This window comes from Oenanthe melanoleuca, chromosome 8, assembly GCF_029582105.1.
Source record: "Oenanthe melanoleuca isolate GR-GAL-2019-014 chromosome 8, OMel1.0, whole genome shotgun sequence".
Classification (NCBI taxonomy): domain Eukaryota; kingdom Metazoa; phylum Chordata; class Aves; order Passeriformes; family Muscicapidae; genus Oenanthe; species Oenanthe melanoleuca.
This window is the reverse complement of record NC_079342.1, coordinates 25,994,047-26,010,804: the sequence shown is the minus strand read 5'-3', so window position 1 is coordinate 26,010,804 and position 16,758 is coordinate 25,994,047. Positions and strand designations below refer to the sequence as shown.

Genomic DNA, 16,758 nt, shown 5'->3' with positions numbered 1-16,758 from the left:
TGGGCTTTGAGGCTGCTATAAACAAGTGTAAGATCAGCACACTCAGTGACCTCACAAATACAGATTTATTTCACAGAGTATTCCATGTAATCCTAGCTGAAGCATTGTAAGGCACACCTACACACAAATTATTAAATCTGAGCATTTTAGCTCTCAGTTGTTACTGTTTTGTTAAGTAGCATTAACTAAAGTTCATTTGAGAGTGCAAATCTGAAGTTTGTGAATTAGACAGTTCTGCATTAGGATGAAATGGACTTTGGGAATGTGGAATGTCATTCTAGCTTGTGAATAAAAAACCTCTTTACTGTAAAGATATGGATGCCTTTTGTAAAGTGGTGTAGCATTGTTACAGTGCATGGTCACAGAATGCAATTTTATTATTCTTTCTAAAACATCCAGAGCTTTCACTGGCATTATTGCTGTGCAAAGGATGCCAAGCTGGGCTCTAGGATTAGAATTTCTAAAAATGTTAAATTTACATTGATGGGGAAAAATCCCCTTTAGTCTTATTTCCAAAGAAAATATTTCCATTCTGTTTCAATAGTAAATGATATTATTGTCAACATCCAGTGATGGATGCAGTCTGTATTATAATTTCACAGTTTGTATTATAATTATCACTGTTTGTTCCCAGTTGTAAAATCATGCGAGATTTGAGAGCGAATTTACAGAAGTAAGTGAGGAGGTGGGAGAGTGGACAGGGGAGAAGTTACTCTAAGGACTGACATTGTGTGTGTTTACAGAATGAACTTGCCACACAATAAGCTGTACTTGGGTCCTGTGGCGAGCAGGAATGTCAGGGAGTTTTGTACAGCAAGAATCGAGCGATGCCTGGGAAGCAAACGGGAGGGCAGAACATGGCTGTGGATAAATCAAACCTGCTGTTAGTGAGCTCATGAGAACAACTAGGAAAAGAGTACTATAGGAAGCACAGTAAGAATTTCAGCAGTGGGTTTTATTGTACTTCACAGGCAGTGCTGCTTTGACTGCGGGCTTGGTGACTGACCGGCCGTCTGAGGTCCAGAGCGACTCTTGGCTGGAGCTGGTGCTGCAGATGCTCTGGGCTGTCAGTGGGGTCCCACTGGCGGCTGTCCCTCAGGCTGGGTTGTCATGCGACTGCCTGTCTGTGCCTGCTGTACAGGTGAGAGGATGTTCTGCACAGCAAGTGTAGACAGGCAGACACATGACAACTCCGTCCAGCCAGTCCCTTGGAGCCATCGCCGCTGCTGTGCAACACTGTGTGCCAGTCCACTTTGGGGGGCGTTTGTTGGGGGGAACACACATAACAGAATTAAACTTTCAAACATTGGCAGCTGCAGAACAAGAACAGAACTTGATTTTATTCAGAAAAGAAGCTCGGTACATGAGTTATCATTGTGCTGACACATATCAGGGATATGATTTCAACAGACTGCTCACGCTGAACATTTGGAAAAGCAAAAAGCACCAAAGCCACGGTTTATTGTACATGCAATTCATACAGGGTTTTGCCTGCATATTGTACTCGCACATAGTAATTTAACCAGATGTTTTTACTCTTCATGGAAGCACAGAAATACTGAAGTTCAAGATAAAGGATATGTTTATACAGTGCATATTTTCTAGGAGAAGATAAGTACAATAATCTGGGATGTTAAAAATAAAAATCTTGCTGTGTAAATGGAGGCCACCACTTGCATATTAACCCCATTGTAGGGAATGTGCTGGAAAGAAAACTGGTTGCATTTTGTGTCCATTTTGCTAATATGTGGTAGCTGTACATGTATTATATTCCTTCTAGTATTTTGGTTTGCATGTTATTTAAATTTTGCTTTGTCTCAAAATCTGTATTTTCTGATGAAATAAATTAACTTCATTAAACTTCAGTAAGTTTTTTTCAGTTAAATATGGACTATACTAGAGATCAAAAGCATGCAAATAGCGTCATTTCACATCACAAGATGTGCTGCTTTGCTGAATTTTCTCTACATAGAGTACACACAGTGACTGTAATCCAACTTTGCTGTGACATTTACAACTTTGCTGGGGTATTGTTTCAGAAGGTATAAAACCCACTGGAACTTTAAAGGGGGAAAAGAATAATTGTATTAATTTTTTCTCCAGATTAGATGCTTCTGGTTTGTAATGGTGTTCTTGAATCTCTGTTGCTCGCTAGTGCCACCATAGGTAAGCAACAAACTTGTGCTTTCAAATCCTTCTCAGACATATCCCATTCAAAATAGCAGCCAAACAATTTTAAATCCAGCCTGAAAACTGATTGTAAATTACCAGAGATTAAAGGTGGGGATAGTGCTGAGCTTTGATATTTAATGATAAATCAATATGGCATTATTCAGGGGTTCTGTGTCTGATAATTTTGCCATGTAGAATAATATGCATTTTAGTTAATGCACAAATTGACTATACAAGTTAAGTTTATCAGTTATATGAATACAATTTTTCTTGAACCTAACAAGGTGGAATAAAATGTCTTAAATAAATGAATCAACCACAAAATACAGCTAACTAATTCAGACCTGAAAAATTAATTCCAATATGTTAAATACTTTGTCTTTATAAAACACTAACTTAAATTTTTGTAGCTCAAAGTAAAATTTTAAGAGTATGCTTTAAGTTGACATTTCTTCCTACCTGTTTGACCATTTTGAAGACAAACAGAAGTGGAAAATTAGAAGTATTTTTAAAATAAATGTAATACACTAATTTTAATCAGATTTAACTCCTGCATGTAGTTGCTAAAGAAATAAAAAAAATTTAGTCTGGAAGAAAATTAGGTATCACTTTCTGTGTTATGGATCCTTCTTGAAATAACAAAGAATTATATAGTCAAAATCATTGGCAACCTAGTACAGAATATTGGAATAGCAGAAGTATTAATTTTCTAGAATAGGTTTTCTGTTAACAAACGTTAGGGAGGTTGTGCTGGGAGGAAAATCGTAAGTGGAAACTTTGTGCCGTCTTTCTACTAACTGTACACGAGGAGAATTCATCAAAGAATCAGCAAAAAGCTTTACATCTCGACAGAGACAAGTTTGTTTTCCTTCAGTTAATTCACTGGGTGCTAGTAGACATGACTAGATTAATATCTACACCTGATTTTTATTTAAAAACTGAAATTCCTTGAATTTTTAGTTAACTTGCTGAAAGGGCTTAACATTTTTGTGTGCTCTGTCTGGTTGAAACACAGAGTCAGGAAAGGGCTCGAGAGTATTTTAGAATACTCGTAATAAAAAAAAAAAATTCTCATGATTGCCAGTATTATATTTACAGAAACTTATGTTAAGGACCTCACTTTAAATAATGGTACCTTGAAAACTGAATTGAGATATATATTCCCTCCAGTAGTGATCAGGACTCTTTATTTAAGGCAAGGCTGTTATTTTTAGATACTACTTTGCAATGCTGTGTAAAATGCAGTACAGAACTACAGTAGAATAATTCAGGAAAGTTTCATTCTTAACTGTGGCATTTCCTGTCTTTTTGTAGGCTTAAACCTGACCCTTAATAGTATTTCAATTAAGAATTTTTTTTTTCTAAATAAAGTACAGTTCAGGAAGCAAAGCCTTTTGCAAGTAAAAGTAAAGTTATGGTCTTGATTAAAATCTATTGTTTAAAAAACCCAACACATAAAAGTTTAGGGCTTTTCATTTTCCTATCTGCTTAACAGATTTTGATGGAAAGATTATAATGAATTCTATATGGAAGCCTGGAATTTTGATGCAGGTATTTTTCTATTTTGGTTATAATATTTTCCATCTAGAAATGATACTTGGGTGGTCTGGAGACACAGTGATAGTACAGGAAGGGGGGCAAGGAGCATGGGGAGGGTGGCAGTGTCTTTATGCTCTGAAAATACAGATGCACTAAATAGCACTGGCAATGGGAGTACAGGAGACAACATGCAGCTTAATGACAAGGCTGGAAGATGGCAAATGACATGTTTTTTTTTTTAAAGTAACTAGTTTTTTTCACATTTAGATGCCTATTTGATCTATATTTATTTCTGTAAAGTTAACTGACTTTCCCCCACCCTTCTCTCTCTGTTCCTTTTATTTTTAACATTAAAGGAATCATTAGAAAAGGTTTGAATTATTTTGTTCCTTTTCCCTATTTAATTTTTTTTGAGTGCACTTAAAAAAAATGTACTCCCTAAAGATGAAAGAAAGTATATTGAAACACTCACCTATCTAAATGTTCCTACTGGCCTTAATGTGCATTTTATGGTAATATGTATCAGTTCATACAATGGGTTTAAGCATTGGTATCGTCCTGGCTTTAGAGAACTCTCACCATGATTAGTCTGCATTGGGTCCTTTTAATTTTTTTAATTATTTACAAAAAGTAATATTTGATATTTTAGTTTTTGGGTTTTTTTTTCTCTTGAAATATTTATATGCAGCCTATTTGTGTTTGTTGACATGCATATTTAAAGCATCTTGTTTTATAACTATTGAAATCTCTTCTCTGTGACTATGATCAACTAGAAATTGTTTCAACTAAACAAGCAGTGTTTTAAGAGCCACAGAATCATTTAATTCACTTTAAAAATGTTTTGATTACTGAGCTGAGGTCGATATACTTCCTTATTCATTGCTAACAATAGAGCCTTTCTTTCCATATCTGCTGCTTTGCACTCTGCATTTCCCCCCCCGCCTCCTTTCCAAGCCCCATGCCAAGGGGGCCTCCTCGATCTCAGCCTTACAGTCTAAAAATGTAACTTTGAAGAGTCATGGGTGTATGGGAGGGGAATCACTTCCTAAATCCAGAAAGGTCATTTAAAATAAAGATTAATGCAAATAGTGGACTAGAGATAAGAGAAACACTTATTCCATATGTTTCCATCGTCCTTGCTTACTTAGCAAAAGTTAACACAGGCTATCTGCAACACTGTTTTCATGGAGAGCCTATTATTCCCTGGATAACAGTATTTCCTTCCTTAATTTCTAGAATTAAAAAAAAAAAAAAAAAGTAACTTTGCAAGTAAGCATTAGAGAAAAAAAATTGCAAATGGTTATATTCCTCTTGAAAGCAAAACTGAGCAAATTTCCTAACAAGATGTGAAAACATTTTTCTACCGCTTAAGCAAAATCTAAGTCATAAAACTTTTCAGTTTTGCTATGCCTAAAACAGCAATCATATGTAGAGATTGAGAAATATTAATGCCAGTTTGACTCTAGTTCTATTCCTCTAATTTCTTCCTGTTGCTTCAGATTTTCTCTTAATAAGCACATTTAACTGTGTGTTGTAACTCCACTTTAAAACAGAACGAGAATAAAAACTGCATCTACTCACACTATAATGGATTAAGCCCCACTAAGTTAATTAGAAAAATAATATTCTGCAAAAAAAAACTTACAAGTGTGTATATACGTTTAAAAAGAGTAGTTTGGTCAAAAGAAAAGTTTTGCTGGGAGGCAGAGGGAAATGACAGAGCTAGTCCTTGCTTTGTAAGCTTTAAGGCAGCCAGTCCAGGCACCGTCACACCAACACTCCATGACCAGTTCTCCCCAATAGCTCCTCTATTGATTATCGAAGGAGCAATGGAAAAGGTCAGCATAATATACAGTTGTTTGTTTGTTGTTTTTTTTTGTTAAAGTATAGCATGAAGGCTGTCTAAAATACAGCACACATTCTGCAAAATCGGCTGGTTATAATACTAATGGCTGCATATTTATGCTAATTCTTTTTGCAGTACAGCTATTCCAAGCCTTCCTGGCAATAATGGGCACCATATAGGTGGGGTTTTTTTTCCAGTTGCAGTAGTTTGTTACAACTGTTAACTTTAGGGGAGCTGACTCTGGACTTCGGCTGGTATCAAATTGCAGCCCAGACTTTTTGTATTATTTTGTCCGTGGGGATTTCATTCAGCCTGAGGGTTTTTTTCCCCTACTAGGACAGCTGGAAATTCACCAAAGCAAACTTCTGCATTGGTTTACAAATTCCATTTTTATCAGTGGGATTCAGGACAAAGTAACTTATCATTTTGAATGGTAGAAGAATTATCAGCGATTCAAAGTACACATGAGAGCGGCAACAATCAATCGGTCCTGATCACTCCCATGCAATGTCCAGCCAGGTATCGGGTAGGAAAGCTCTTTCTTCCCTTTTATTTATTGATTTTTTTTTTTTCCCCATCACATCCTGAACTTTAAAAGGTAATTTTTCCTGACAATCAAAGGTTTTGTATTCTACATGGCAACAGCCTAGCATGGAGTAGTCAGTTTTTCTGTGGTTTCCCTCCCAGTTTTCATTAGCACATCAAGCATAAGTTACTTGCAAAGAAGTTTCAACTGCATATAAAAAACTAAGTACATTTTTCCCAGAGGTGATATAATATATTATACAATAATTTAAAATATTATTCATGCATTCTTTTCTAGTATTTTATTACTTTAAGCAAAAGTAATTTTTTAAAATTGATCTTCAGACCATAGATCACAACAGGAGCTATTCAAAACACATACTGCTAGCAAGCCTAGGAAAAAAAAATATACTTCTTAAATATTTTTACTGAGAGCTACAAGTAAAAAAAAAAATTAAATTTACCTTTTTAGTTTGTGGGGGAAAAAAAGCTTTATTTTAAATTTAAAAAAAATTTAATCAAAAAGAAATGACCGACTTTAGGTTTACTGTTGTACACTTCTCTAGGCAGTGTACCTCTAGGCAATATACCTCTCTCATTTCTTGCATGGCTTTTAGTGCACCATCAGAGCTCCATCTTTCTTGCAGTGATGACTGGAGGAAGGGGGGAGGGGAGTCACCTAGGTTCGCCAGGTCATAGGCCAGGTGTTCTTCCAAAGTAGGCCTTACCAGAAAGTCTTCCCCGCTTTATTCTGCAGTCCTCCTTTTTCACAGTGTCCCTTAGCGTTTCTTATTCCCTAGTGTGCAAAACCTGTGAAGAAAAATACTGGATATGAGATCTGAAAGGAGCAATGAGTGTCTTCTCCTTGGCAAGAGCAACTTGCGTCCCCAAAAGTCCACGCCGCCGCTTTGCCTTGCCCAGTCTAACCAATGTGCAGACTACTGTACAACAGCATTGTCCTGAACAGGTAGTCTGAACACTGGGGCGACGGAGCAGGATCTCCGGACGCGTCTATTTATTTATTTTAAATCCTCTTTTAGTCTCGGGGAAAAACTGCCTTCCTGCATCACGGGTTGTGCTCGGCTCTCGCTCACACTCTGCAGCACTCACTGAAACACACTGAAGTGCTGTGATTTCCAGTCTTGACGTGGCACATTTGCAGCAGACTGGGGATCTGGCAATGAATTTAGGACCAGGAAAAGGGGGAGGGCTGGGCCTGAGAGTCCATATATGGGATGATGTCACCCTGGGGAGGTTTGGGTATGCACTGTGCCGCTGGTGAGACCGCTAGAATTGCCTGCTCTCAGACATGGGTCTGTGTATAAAATGGTACCAGATGTTTTAGTGTAATGTTAAGCAGTCATTTCATCTTCAGGCCAGATTTTTTTCTTCAACTGGGCAGGAAGTGGGCCCCAGTATGGAAAAGCTGTAAAAAGTCAAGATGTACAGTTTCACTGCAGCCAACAGAGAGCGAGTTAATGTAGACGCAGAATTTGCTCTTTTGTGAAGGCTGAAAAACCGAATTTATAAAAAGGATTCTGCTCGGGAAGCTAGTGTAATAAGCCAGTGCTTATTTTCTTTCTTTTTAATGACTCTAGTTGCGCTTTTCTATTTTGGCATTTCAGACCAAGAAAAGGGCAAATAGGTTCATTTTTTCTTGGAACTGTCAGCGGCATGCAGGCTGCCGAGACTTGAACAGTAATTAGAGTTACTTCCTGAAAGTGAAGCCCCCATGAAAAGTCTGGAGAAATGTTCTTTGTCATAGCCTCTACATGAGTAATTAGTTCCACATGTGGCCTTCCTATTTCCCTTCAGCTATTTTGGCTGGCTGGTTGAATACTTTGCTATAGCTCAAGACTTAAAGAAGCTTTAAAGTTTTCATTTCAAGCATCCACTGTGAAAATAGCTATTTCTGGTGTCATAATAAATTGCTTCTGGTAGATCAGTGCTATTAGGCCTGGCATTGTTTTTCACTGGTAACCCTGCTGGTCCCATTTTTCTTTTAATGGTGCTTGGTGGAATTATTCTGCTGAATTTTATCTTTGATGTTTACCAGATCTATTGAATTTTGCCAGCTATGACTTTACCGTAGATTTTAAGATATTCTCCCCACAGGCAACCAGCCTTGTTCTCCGGTAAATTTTTTTCCTTTGTTACTCATTCTGCTGAATCTAAGTGTTGTACTTAGATTGATTTTGTTGTGTGGGTTTGTTTTTTTGTTTTTTTTTCCCCTTTTTTTAAATCTGCCTTAGCCCATGGTCTAACACAACAGCTAACAGAACAAGTTAGCTCTTCTCAAATCGAACCTGGAGGTGATTGTGTCTGGTTTCTAGATATGCACTGCGTGGAATTGGTCCCAGCAGTTCTTTTTCTGCCTGGAATTCTGAGGCAAATATCAGTATCTTGAGAGGCAGATCTCCACCAACTTCCTGGACAGGAATGTATGTAAATCTAAACGTGTGCTGGGAGCTCTGGTGTCCTAAATAACTTCTGCATGATTTGGTTCTTCCTAGGTGCTGGCAGATTCTGAGAGAGCCGTAGCTCCTAGAGGCGTGCACAGGGCAGGTTGCAGAGCTCTCACTCAAACTTGGCTGCTGGGGAATTGAAATTGGGGTCTCAGTCCAGTGTAAAGGAAAAGTGACTTTCAGGCTTCTTGGTGGTGGTGGCAGACCAAGTACTGAGTGTCTGTTCGAGAATGTGCATTGTCCAGCTCTGCCATTTGTGTCACAGGGGGCTAACGTGTGTCCAAGCAGTGCTGGGGCTTCTTGTTTAATTAGCAGAGGCAAAGGTTTGGAGGGGTTTAATGTGACGTGTGCTTCACTGTCTTAAAACCAGCAACAAGTGTGTCAGAGTGAGCTGGTGGGCAAGGGCTTTTGAAGATAAAACTGTAAGAAGGGAGGTAGTAGAGCACACCATGGATAAACCAGGAGGGCTCCTTGTCTGTGTATCACTGCATGTGTAGGGGCTGGCTTTTTTATGGTATCCCCACTTGGCACTTGCCTTGTGGAAGGAGAATACAATTTTGGAAAGACTGAGGAGTGATTTTTGTGAGTGGGACCCTCAGTAGAATAGTCAGATTTTCCCCAGTGAGCAACTGTCAGAGATTAATTATTGCATGTTCCACCAAGAGCAAGAAATTATGTTGTCAAGAAAAGACAGCGTTCCAGGGATCTTCTTTCAATACCAGCAGAAAGGGATAGGCTGGAAAAAAAAAAGGCAAAACATTAATGAACCGAGCAGGTTTAGGGCTGAGGGATGTGAAGTTTGGAGTCTTGCTGCCAAGTGCAGCAGCATTAGTCTGTGAGTTTTTCCCGAGATGGTTAAATAGAACCAGAATAGTTCCCCACACTGCGGCCTGGAAATTTGTTCCCTGTGAGTTTTGTTTCCTGGAAAAAGCAGAGCTTCAGAGGAATGAAGGAGAAGAACAGGGGATTTGGGTTGTTCTGGGAGCCCAAGAAGTCACTAAAGCCTTGTTAGGGAGAACCTCTAATACAATGCAAAGCTATTCAGACCTCTAATTCACTTTTTCTTTCCTTCCTAAGGGCTGCTCAGCTGCTTACACGCATCTGTGTTAGATGTTTAGACCAAATCCCTCCTCTTCCACTTGATTTCTGTTTGGAAAGGAATAGGCCCAAAAAGCCATTGACATTTCCATTCCTTCTGATACCAAATTGAGACTAGACTTGAAGTATTTGAAATCTTTCACTAAATAGCTCCCCTTCTCTAAAGTGGGATTTGAACTGCTTCCAGTCAGCTTCTGAGGCTGTCCTGTGCTTTCAGCCATCACAGCAGCAGCATGGCAGGCTTCTTTCATTGTTGAAGTAATCTCCACTCAGTCAGTATCAATAATAAACTGTTACCCATAGTTTATAGTAAGTTCCTTCCAAAAGTAGTGATAAACTTTCATTTTTCACGAGTTTATCATCATGCTGACGTTCCTGCCGTGCCTATGAACTCAGCCCTGTGATTAAATTTTCCACAAACTGACAATATTCTTTGATTTTTAACTTGGAGGAAAGTAAAGATTTTGAGAGGTCCAACTTCTTCATTAATGCTTATTTGGAGGAGCACTATGAAAAAGAAGAGGGCTGTATTTCTGCTGGGTTGTTTTCTTTTCCTGGCAGACAGCAGTGTAGTGCCAGGCCATTCTTTGCAGTGAAGGGGATGGACACCTTTGAAATGGTTGAGAAGTGTGTGGATAGCATAGGAGCTGTGTGGTTCTTGTTTGTGAGACATCCCAGACTGCATTTACATACTGAAGTGGTGAACTGCCATTAGTGTGCATTTTTGCATTAAAAAGTTACTGTAGTAAATGTCTTTCTTTCAAATATTTCATATCTTTGCTTTGTAAAAGCACTAGATATGATCCAGGGAACTCCAGAAGAGTAAGTGGGATGTCTGCAGCTGATAAATGAGTTGAAATAATAGCAGGCAATTGTACATAGCTATTTTTGAGATTCTCAAAGAGAAGGTAGTCTGCCATGATTTGCTGTAGCTGTTTTTGCACATCCAGCAGCAAAGATTAACCCTTTTTGGCACTCAATAAGCTAAATCATGATATAAAAGGATTAAAAATAGGTAGCATAGGATACAGGGAACAGTATGAGCAGGCTGTCGTTGCCATCAGAGCAAAAAACCCCTGCAAAACTACCTCCAGGGTCTATTTTGGAGCTGAGTGAACAAAGTGAGTAAAGAATTAAATGCTAGTGAGAGTGAACAAATGCAATCAGTCTCAGTTGTGTTCACTTCTATGCAGAATTCTTGGGGCATGGATGAAAGAAGGAAGATAAGGATAATATAGGGACAGAAGAGGTGAGGGTGGAGGAAGCAGCAGACCAGGAGGTGAGAATATCTGTTTCTTGTTTCTGAGTTTGTGACCTTTCTGTTAATGAATATCATTTATGGGCAAGGCCTTATGCAGTCCTGCAATCCTGTTGTTTCTTGGTCTTCCACTGCAATCAGACTCATTCTTTTAATTTTAAATTTACAAAAAAGAAAATATGTCCCGTAGCAATATTGTTGCTTCTGGCCAATGCATGTAGGCATGATTTGTGCTTTTAAGTAGCTGTGCCCATTGTTATGAGAACATGCTATTGAAGTGTGGTGCTCATTTTCAGCTTGTACCATCATCCTCATGTGTTGTTTTTAGCATCATTCGTGGTGTCTGGAAAGACTGTGAGGCTGGCAGGAGTTTGGCAGTGCTAACTGAAGCCCCCTTTGGGTGGGACCCCTCTGTGAAGGTTATAGGACTGCTCAGAGCCACATCTTTGTGCTGCACAGTTTTCCAGGCAGTCTGGCCTCAGTATTGCAGTCAGTGATTTGATCTTTTATAAATTAGTTTAGTAGAGCTCTGGATAATGTTCCAGCCTAATGCTCCTCTGTTGTGTAGTTCCTGTAGCACATAATGGACTGGTGAAAACCACAGTCTCTAAACACTGGATTCCCTGTTCCCAGTCCTCTTTCCTTCCTCTATCCCTTATCACTTGTCCCCTTGTCCTCTCCCTTCCCATCAGACATATAGTTTGGATGCTTTAGGATATCTACTCTTTCACCTTTCTCTTCCCAATTCCACATTTCTGCTCTATGTGCTTAGTCTCAAACTTTGTTCAGGCTTATGGGAAGGACACGAATGGGCAGAAGGCAGAGCTAGAGGGGCTCAGTCCAGCTATTTTGGATATCTGAGATGAAATTCATAACAACCACGTTCAGGAGCCTGTGTTTCCTTTACCTTTGTTGTGCAGGGGAAAATTCAGCGCCTCTGAGGTGGACACCTGTAGAGAGCCACTGCTGATTTCTGTCCTCACAGCTGTGAGGAACCCAACAGGAGATTCAATATTGATGCCACTTCTTTTTTATGTCTTCAGCAGTCTGGTTATATTCACCCTGGTTGTAATATATGCATCATTTTCTTGTCTGTATTGAATATTTTTTCTAACCTTCTAGCCAGTGGTCAAGGTTTGTCAATAAATAATCTGAAACATTGGAAAAGAACCGGTGTACTACAAAGCAGGTATTTTCATGTACAGCTGACTTTGAGCTCACTGTGCATTTTTCAGTTTAAATTGTGTGTATGCACTCATGCTTATATCTAATATAATATATAAAAATAATATGTTATTATGTATTACATATATTTGAATATCTAAGCTAGTATTTGGGTAGTAGATTGGTTTGGGGAAGCCACATGTGCTCAGCACAGTGGTAACAAGTGATTATAATGACTGGCAGTGTTTAGATTGCATATAGGTTATTTCATTCCTGCTGAAAAAAAATAGCTGCCTTGTTGAATTGTTGTGGCCTTAATGGGAGGTATCCTCTCTGCCTGTCATGTTTTTCTTCAGGAAAAGAACAGGATATAGAATAGCTTTGACATTTCCTTAGTCATTGCTTACTCATACACAACACACAATTAGTGGGGATGCAAAATTAGCTGAGCTAAGTTAATTTTCAGAGCAGTGGTGAAGAGCATGATATGCCCTGGATTAACACTGTCCTCTTTCTTGACTGCTGTGATCTCCTCAAGTGTGTTTTAGCCCTGAAGCACATTAATGTTAAGCTTTTGGACCCTTTATAAAACCCAGATGTGCAGCTGAATCGAGTGTTCCTTTTCCCCACTCAGGCTCAAATGTTTCAGTCAGGTTACCACATCACTGGAATAGCATTGCCTCTCTCACAGGAGATGTCACTTCTGCTACAAAGTGATTGTAGCATTCAGTAAAGCTAAATAACTGCACAGTAAGGGGGTGCATTTGAGGGAATGTAGGAGCCTGTTGTTTACTGCTTAACGAAAGCCAGGATATATAATGGCTAAACTTGTAGTGGTTTATGTTTCTTTTTCCATTCTGTTCTAGAAAAAATTCCCCTTGAAAAGAGAACTGCCTGGGTGACTGAAAAAAGTGTATACTTCTAGAAGTTTCTAGTTAAAAATCCTGTGTCTTGTTGGTTTAAACTGCTGGTTTTGTCTAATTAGACTTTGGGGTTTGATTTACCCCTCCGAAATATTTTTATGAACATTCTTTCTTCTGCCCAACTGAGAGACAGTTTGTTGTTACTTTTGTGGGTTTTTTTTCTGGCAAAACTTTGTGTTGCAGCTATTTCTATGTTTCAGTAACATAATACACTCTGGGGGCAGATCTTGGAGATCTTTGACTCTAATGAATACCAGTCACGTGAGAGCAAATACATGATTTATTACATGAGTATATTTTCGATAGTAATGCCTGGAGATTATTTTAGTGGGGGGAAGGGAGATCAAGAAAGGGAAAGATGCAGTTGAAAGAAATTAGTGGCAAAGTGATGTTAACTCTCACCTCAGTTCAAGCCTGTGGTTTGCAATTCCAACATTGTGAATGATCCCAAAACAAAAACATCCATCCTTTTTCATATTTAAGAACAATCTTAAGGGAATTGTGTTGTAGAAGCAGATCTTAAAATGAACACCAGCAATATTGCTCAGGGCCTCTAAAACTGAAAGCCATTTCTTCTAGTATTTATTGTCTTTGGCAGGACTATTATCCTCCCTTTATATTAACTGCTGCGTGAATTGTCGTCTTTGTCTTGCCAAAACTTCTGTTCATAACATAATTTATTCATAGGTTTCTTGCTTTTGATAAAGGCTTAACACTAATGAGCCAGGTTGTGGAATGTGAAACCCTGAGTTCCCTTCCTGAGGCTGAATGCAGCAATCTGTCATCTGTGCTGTGCAGGAGTGTGAACTTTGAGGAGAGGTGACTGTCACAGCTGCATTGCTGCAGCTCCATGAAATCCATAACAGAGCAACTCATCCTCATTTATGAAATCTCAATCCGGTTTCCAAAGATGAAGAAGTGATATCCAAAGAGTAGTTGTGTCTTTTTTTCTGCAGATGTGAAGATGTAATCACCTACTTTTGCTATATGAATTAATGAAGTAGATATAAGCATTTAAATTAGAATTAAGGACCAACTTAAAAGCCTTTTGATTGCTCAGAGATTTTGAGATCTGATTTCTGCAAAATTTTCATGGGAACTGGTGATGATGGTGCTCTCAGTCATAACTTACAACCTCCCAAAAACGTTAGATATGTTTCTTGAAGATGTTGGAACAAAGAATTAACAGATCAACAGAATGTTACAATTTTTGTTACATTGTCCCTAGTATTTGTAGTTGGTTTTTTTTATCAGTGTCTCCAAGGAAGAGAGGTTTCAAAATTCCTCATTATCGCTCTATGTGTCTCCCAATTAAAAGAAACAGAAATTTTTGTTGCTTGAGATTCTGGAGCCAAAAGAGTGGTTGTGTCCTGCCTTCATGGTACTATGTGTTGGTTGTTCTTAATTAAACAAGGGATGATTTATCAGTCTAAAATTCTGATAAAGCTGAGCTACTGACAGACTTTCTCTGTTATTTACTTCACCTGTCTGCTTTACAAATAAAGTTTTAGTGCGTTGCCTTCACTTTATGTATGTTTCTTGTGATTTTACTAATGTTCTCTTAGCAGTTGAGACAAGATGTATTCTAAAAATCTGTGAGCCATGGTGTTGGCCTGGTATATATTTCTTAGTGTTTGACAATATGCAACTGCCTAAATTCACTGTAGCTGCTAAGCAGTAGTTTAGTAAAATGAAAATTCAGTCTTGTTAGGTTCATAGTCGTTTCCTTTTCTCAAATTACTGAACATTTTCAAATGCCTGTGTAAGTTTCAGAAAAATGAAGCAATTTACTGAAAGTTTGAGCGATGGAGTCATGTGAGAGAGACTATGGAGAGCTTTTGAAGAGTTGAAGTTCCTTTCCTTGTGGATCATGTTAGACACAGGGGATGCTCTAAAAGTATTGGTCATGATAAGCACCTCCATTGATGCCTCTTGGTTCATGCTCTTCAGAGATCAGAAAGTTCTTCCCTCTCCCTAGAACTGTTTGAAATCACAGCAGTAACTTCACCTTTGCAGTACAGAACCCCAAAAGGAAGTGTTCATTCTTTGAAGTCCCTGTTACTGTTTCAGTATGTTTTTCTGGGGGATGGTTCATGACTCTTCTCTCCTTTCATGTTCTTGCAATGCTCATCTGTGCTCTGTGGTCTCTCACTGACAGCAACCATCACTGCATATTGATCTGTTCCTTTCATGACAGTGTCCACAGCTTCATCCCAGGCCTTCCTTTTGCCGATGGAATTACTTTTCCTTGGATGTACAGAATTACCCCCTCTGCTGTCCAACTGAGTACTTCAACCTAACATAGCAAATATTTTATCCAAGCCTTTCATGTGTAACACTTAACCTCCTGAGGATCTGGTCTTGATTGAAAAACAAAACCTCCAAAACAGCCAACAACCACCCACAGCCCCTTCTGGCTGCTTCCATAGGTAACACCCAAGATCAACTTGCTCCTGTCACTGCTCACATTTCACATCTCTGCAGTGGTTCCCTTTGTGATATGTGAATCTCAGGATATTCTGAAGACTGCCTAAAGTTTAGGGATGAGGTGGACAGCTCTGCTCTTGATTCCCCAAGGGACCTTCTGTCATCTTTTACTCCAGCTGCAAGGTGTGTTTATTAAACATATCTTTTCCTAAAGCCTTACAAAAGCATTTTTTTGGTTAAGCACTGGACCAAAACATTGCCTTGTATTGGGTATCATATGGGAAATGTGGAAAATACAGAAGAAGCAGCAATTTTATGCATTTTAATGTTACTTGGCATATCATTCACAAACACCATTTGTGTAGAGACCTGAAAATGCAGTTAAAAGGGTAAAATCAAGAGAGAGCCAGTAAAATTATGAGAATATCTGCTTGAGATGCCTAAGTATGCCTCTGAAACTCTGCAACCAAGCAGGTTTCACAAGCCTGATGAAGATGAACTTCTTTACAGCTAATAAAGCTTGCATACCTGGTGTATGTATTAAAAAAAACCCCAAAAGACTTTGTAGTACAATATCATTTTCCAGTACCTCTCTACGGTTTTTCTGGACTATGTTGACAAGTTTTTAAATTGTTACTAGATGTGTTAGTCTCTAATGCACAGAGGAAGAAGGTTTTCAGATTTTATACCTTGATGACCAGAACTGTCTAAAAACACCAGGGAGATGTCCTGGGTTATCCCACAGCTTCCCTACCAGGTGGATCTGTATGGTATTTAGCATTTAACAAAGAAAATGTTTTACTGTAGACTTAACAATAAAAATTAATAAACTGAGAAGAGTTGTCAGGTATCTGAGAATCTTCTGAAAGCAAATTCAGAGTTTGGAATGGTGAAAACTTAATAAAGCTGGGAAAAAGTAATTTGAAGTAACTGTATGAAATGGGAATAACCAATAGAAAGGTTTGTTCGTGCAAGTTTGGCTTTGTTTGGACATTAATTTAATGTGAAGTCTCTGGGATTAGAAGGTGTTGTCACAAACCTTGGATACTCAGGTTTTTCAACACCCTGAGCTGGCTGGGTTTTAGGGCTAGCACTAAGGATGTGAAGGTCTGAAGTGCCAGGTGGAACTGAGCTAATGTGGGGGTGCCAGTTCTGTTATGTGATTTTGGAACACATGATGCTGTACAGATAGTCTTTATAGGTGTAAAAAAAAAAAAGTATTCTATATTCAAATTTTTAATTTTTTGTGACTTTCCTAATCACTGCTGCTTTTCCTGGGTAACATTTTTCATTTTCATATGTGCAGATATAAGTAGACATAGAATCAGCAAAACCTCCTTT

The 16,758-nt window shown here is 38.6% G+C and overlaps 1 protein-coding gene and 1 long non-coding RNA gene across 6 annotated transcripts in view; one reads left to right on the top strand and one right to left on the bottom strand.

Moving 5' to 3' along the window:
- The window catches only part of DNM3 (dynamin 3), a 171,771-nt gene that overhangs the window by 52,855 nt on the left and 102,158 nt on the right, over positions 1 to 16,758 (top strand). The gene's annotated exons all lie outside the window — the stretch shown is intronic.
- Positions 5,567 to 7,232, bottom strand: LOC130256312 (uncharacterized). The gene is made up of 2 exons (XR_008841092.1): positions 7,193 to 7,232; positions 5,567 to 6,892 (listed from the first exon to the last, which is right to left on the bottom strand). It is a non-coding gene; the product is annotated as an uncharacterized LOC130256312 (long non-coding RNA).